Raw genomic sequence first — 5501 nt, 5'->3', positions numbered from 1 at the left:
ATATACAATACATAATTAGATATTATAGTATAAATTAATTACACAAAAACAATTACAGAATTGGCTTTAATATAAATACTGTAGTTCTGTTAAGACCCAGCGTTCACAAAATGCCACACAGGATGGAAGCAGAGCTCTACACTCAGTTTGCACTGGCAGATGTCCACATGCCCTCTGTAGAAACCCTGTGTGCCCATTCTCAGCTTGGGCCCAGAAGCCCAACATCTACAGAATTTCAGGTACTGAAAAGTGTGCATAAACCCCCCCAGCACAACATGTGCCCTCACACGAGGGGAGGCTGCACTCGAAGCACAGGGGTTGTCCTTTGGCTGGCTTGGGTTTTTTACCTGATCAAGTCCTGCTCTGGAGTGTTGGCAGAACAGTCGCAGTGATTGCAGGACATTCCCAGGGCTACTTACGTGTTGTTTGGATTTTGCACCCTCTCCCACCTCGCTCCCATTTGACAGCATGCGAAGGAGCAGCCAAATACTTCTGGGAAACAGGGAAGCCCGGACTGCGACCTGTTGCTGTGATTTTTCTAATACGTCAGGGAGGAGGGATTGGAGGATCAGTGGAATTCTTCAGAGAGGGAGGATTCAGCTCTACTACAAATTTATTTCCTTTGCAGGGGGTGGAGAAATAGCAACAGGTGAGAGGAGGGGCTGGGAATTGTAATAAATCCTTTTCTGCTGGCACCAAGTGGCTTTCTTCATGTGTTAGTATCAAGACACACTGCAAAGGCAACACTAAGCGCAAGGCGCTCCCACACCGCGAGCCGTGGTAACACTTCATTTGGTGTAAGGTCTGTCAGCTCAGCATTCAGGGTTTTTTAGGAAAGAATTAAACAGCTGACTAAAAATTACAAGGAAAACTTAAAGAGGACACTAGAGCAGCTTTGAAACCCGTTTGAACCACGCTGCTGGGACAGACTGCACCCTCTGCATGCTTGCATAAGAGTTTATTAATACGTATAACACTAATTACCCACTTATGTCCTGAAGCAAGGCTGGGAATGAATTTCAGGAAAGGAGATGTTTGTTTTGCACAGGCGCCCACCAGTCCTGAGGAAATTGCCCCGTATCTCCACCCTGTGTACACTCGTGCCTGTAGCTGTAGGCACTAAGCGGGGAGAAGACACGGAGCTTATGCAAACCCGTGTACCCTCATTCTTCCGCGTCCCCTGGTATGGAAAACCTGACCAGCAAAAAGCCCGGGGTCTGTCCACTGCTCCCGCCTCAGCTGAAGCCGTACAGCTGTTGCCTGAGCAGAGAAAGGGATTGGGTTTCACGGGCTGTGTAATCTGCGACAGCGCTCTTTGGCTTGGGGATAGCAATGAGCCTCACCCAGGCTTAGCCATCCCCTTTCTGCCTGCAGAGGAACGCCCCGGTCGACATAGAAGGAAAATTGTTTGCTGAATTTCTGCACAGCCCTCCTTCCAATTGCTGGAGAGAGAGGGGGAGTGAGAAAGAGAGAGAGTTTAAGGCAGGCTCTGCACTGGTGTTCTGGGCTATTTCAACTTCAGGGCAACTTTAGAGAACTTCAGTTATTTTTGGTAAGTTTTTTTTAAAAAAACCAACCCCCCCCCCCTCTCTCTCTTTCTTTCTTTTTAATCTCAGATGCGGATTGCACAAGTTTGCAGTAGGTGATGGGCTTTTTAAAGTTGCAAAGAGATGTGGGCGTGTGTATTTATGTCCTTTGATATAGAAACTGGACATCCTGATTATAAAGACAGAATGTTCCCTGCTGCTGTACTTGATAAGTGAAACATGAAGATGCTGTGTGTTAGGTGATACGGCGGGGAAAAGTACGGCCAGAACTTCAGCCAAGGGGCATCCCACCTGGCATAAAGCTTTGCCTCTTTCTTGTGTATGGGAAGAAGTGAGATCAGGGATGAACGAATGTGTTCAGCCTGCTAAAATGTTTCTGATCCCCATTTTTAATGCAGGGGATTCAAGCTTGTGCACTAACCCTCCCAAAGCTTTCAGAGGGATGTTGGTTCTCAGTCCCATCCACACCCCTCCATTCAGTAATCTCTATTCCAGATCATGCACGTTGTTTTCCTTACTTCCTCTGTCGGTATACTTAACCCATCGTATGACCTCTAAGATAGTGAAACTCTCTTTTGTAGTACGAAATGCCAGTCCCAGTTGCCATGAATTGCAAAGTGTAAATTGTGATTTACTTGCAGCAGAGATTGTTTCCGATGAATATGGGTTTTCTGTTATTTGTTTACCCCATAGATATGTTTGAATTTTTAAGGTATCTGTGCTTCTACAAGAGGAATTCTATTTGAGTGGATATTATATCTCAAGAGATACCATTGGCAATATACATATCATAGGATCCCTGTATGTTAGAGGTATATTTGAGACTACGATTAACCTTGAAGCATTTGAAAAACAGATCCATAACCTTGTCAGAAGAAGCGGGATCCTGTTTGTATTCGCCATGAGGTTGCTGAGGCTAATTCACAAAGGGCTAAGAAATATGCTCGGTGAAATTATTCCTGTCTAGATTCTTTGCCCCATTCATGTACCTTAACAGGTTTCTGAACACACGAATACAAATGAACACAGGAAGAATTGATATCTGTAGCCACCTGTAGATAGAATGAAAAGTATGTGCTCCTAAAGCTTTTATAGAAAAGAGAAAAAACATTACTCACATAAGAGAAAACATCAAGAGTCTACTCTGTAGCCACCTGTAGATAGAATGAAAAGTACGTGCTTCTAAAGCTTTGATAGAAAAGAGAAAAAACATTACTCACATGAGAGAAAACATCAAGAGTCTAACCCTCTACCACAAAAATAACCATTCTTCTTTATAATTTATGAAACAAGAAACACAGGAAGTTGGAAGCTGACTCTGAAGAGACAGTACTTAGCTTATGATCACCTGTTGCATGCATGAGCGAAAACTTCTAAGTGTTGCCTAGCTGTATCTCTTACTATAATGAAGAAAAACCATAAGGAATTTTGTGGATCCAAGCAAACTAGAGAAAAAGCAGTTTAAAACAGCCAATTTACTTCCGAAATCTGTCCTAACATAGATCAAAAATCCAGCAAGAAAAAGTTTCAGATGCTTAACAGCACTGGAAAACATATAACGTCTCAGAATTTATTGGGTTTTATTAGCTGTGTTTAAGACCGGTAAGTGTGAGTGGAACTTTTAATTGCAGTAACTGTAACAATGGAGTTAACAATAACTCTTCAGCAATAGACTGAGAACTATAAATCTGTGCCAGGCGCTCTGCAGTGCTGACATGCTCCATGATGGCTGTAGCTCCTCTGTGGACGCATGTAGATTTGTTAGCTAAAATTGCATTTTACTATCTTTGGTGCGGCACTCTCATAAAGTAAACTCTACTATTAGATTACGAGGGTTGTGTAAATCTGCGACTGAAGTCGGTTTGACTCTCGTCAGTGCTCATAAGCAATCCATCAAGGATGGCTGCCTTCCAACCTTCTCTACAGTGGGCGTTAACCTCCTTTCAGTCAGACGGGGCAGCGGTAACTTCTAGCACTGATTTGTCAGGAGTTTGGAGATGGCACGTATTTTCTGTTCTTAATTGTCTTGGACACTCAATCCATTTTTGCAGCTATGAGGTCAACATGCCTATATTCACTTTTGGCTGTGCTTGAAGCTCATCACTGAAACAAAATCTAACCATCTGTAATACATGGTCGGGGAATAGCTACGATCTATCTGAGTTAACCTCTTCTTGACTTCAGTGGGTTCAGCGTGGCATGCTTGGAGGCAACTTTCTCTGGGAAGCCATGTCAGGAACTTCACGGGCACTTTACCTGACATTGTCACTGTGAGTGGAGGGAGTGGGACATACAGCTTTGGGTTCTTATTGAAGTGTCATGTCTTGTATGACGCCACAGGAATGTATATCACTTGGTTTGAATGTCTAAAAATGCATAGAGATTTGGGTTAGTCTCTTTTCCTCAAGTTCCCTAGTAGGGCAAAGAAGTCAGTTCACCCTATGCAAGTATAAAACACTGAGGGATTTAAATAAGATGTTTTCCAGGATTCCTCACATCAAGAAACCTAAATAATCAGAATATAAGGCAGTGCATTTGAAATATGTGAAAATTACTGGCTTATATTCTGTGTAAATATTTGAGTAAATAGATTCAATCTGTTTTTTACATCTAGCTAGTTTTGCATTCCATAGTGTCCCTCACATCGAGGAGCAAGGTTTCCACCTCTGGAAAAACATCTTACTGTGTTTCTGGGCTCCATTTGCACACCAGTAAGGTTGCAAAAGGCCTCTACATTGGCCCTGCTCTGAGCGAGGAGGGGACCTGGCCCTCTGCACCAGCACAGGCAGACTGAGCAAGGATGAGCTTTTGCTTTCAGGCAGTTTGCCACATCCCTGAGCCCCAGCACGCTAAAAAACTGTTTTCCTGACAACATCATCTAAGAACTACTGCCTTTCCTGCTTCCCTTAGCTGTGACTTCCAATCTGCCTAGCAGGCTTTTCCATCCAAAGCCAAGTGGTGGAGCAGCGCCGAGCGATGTAGGGGATTCAGTTCCTGACAGAGACAAGATTAAACCCTACCAAGACTAGGTTGCCATCTCTCCACATGTGACAAAAATCAGGACAACACTCTCGTGGCAAGAAAGATCCTTTGGATGACCCGCAGCTGTACCTAGCCCCAGTGCGGGAGAATTATAGCTGCACCTAAGGGAACACGCTAAATCCATGTGTCTGCTCATCTCACTCTGGTTTTAAAATCAAGGCTGGAATTAATTATTTTATGTTGGAAAACAAAACTTCAGGCTAGGAGAAGGCCTTTGATGTGCTAAATACTTCCTACCAACATGTTTACTTCCTGAATGGAGGCTATAGGTAGCCAAATATCTGGAAGTAACTGCTGACTTATTGCAGAGAATGGGTTGACAGTTTTCTGTCAGAGAAGGGGAACACAGGGATTCACCATCCAAATGTGACCAAACACGTAGTCCAGAGTGGCTGGAACAGGTCAAACTATGTTAAGGTTTTTATGGCATGTAAGTAATAAATAAGCCAAGGTAACTGATAGGGGACCCATCTGCTGCCATGGCATAGGGACGGCAGCTCTGCAGAGAGTGAGTCCCAGGCCACGGTAACAGCACAAATCCCAGAGAAATTCCACGAAGAAGGAATGTGAGTGCCTGAAGAAGAGCAGGCACTGAGCCCACTTCATCTATCCCATAAAGATAGCAGTGTCTTCAGAGGGCAAAGTTATCTGTTTTTCAAAAACACAAACAAGGAGATAAGGTTTATATGATTTCCAAGCCTGCTGATAAATGCTCGAGACTCCAAAGACGCAGTAACTGTTCTCCACTTCTGGGCAAATGTTATTTCTTCTCTGTAGTTCAGGGAACAAACACCACTTGATTTTGATAATGGTGGGCTGTGCCTGACGTAAGCAGAGTCAGGGGAGCAGCCGTTATCTGTGAGCCATCTGATTTTAAATACCTTTCTACCTGCCCACTGACCACTCAGCTCT

General features: G+C 43.8%; 1 long non-coding RNA gene across 1 annotated transcript in view; it reads left to right on the top strand.

Moving 5' to 3' along the window:
• The first annotated feature begins 1421 nt into the window (after positions 1 to 1421).
• The window catches only part of LOC104492103, a 30282-nt gene continuing 26202 nt past the window's right edge, over positions 1422 to 5501 (top strand). Inside the window, exon 1 of the long non-coding RNA XR_727784.1 lies at positions 1422 to 1552. This is a non-coding gene — a long non-coding RNA (uncharacterized LOC104492103). The remainder of the gene's footprint in view (positions 1553 to 5501) is intronic.

Source organism: Buceros rhinoceros, unplaced genomic scaffold (assembly GCF_000710305.1).
Source record: "Buceros rhinoceros silvestris isolate BGI_N320 unplaced genomic scaffold, ASM71030v1 scaffold14524, whole genome shotgun sequence".
In the NCBI taxonomy this organism is placed as follows: Eukaryota; Metazoa; Chordata; class Aves; order Bucerotiformes; family Bucerotidae; genus Buceros; species Buceros rhinoceros.
The sequence above is the reverse complement of the archived record's forward strand: the minus strand, read 5'-3'. Positions and strand labels throughout refer to the sequence as shown.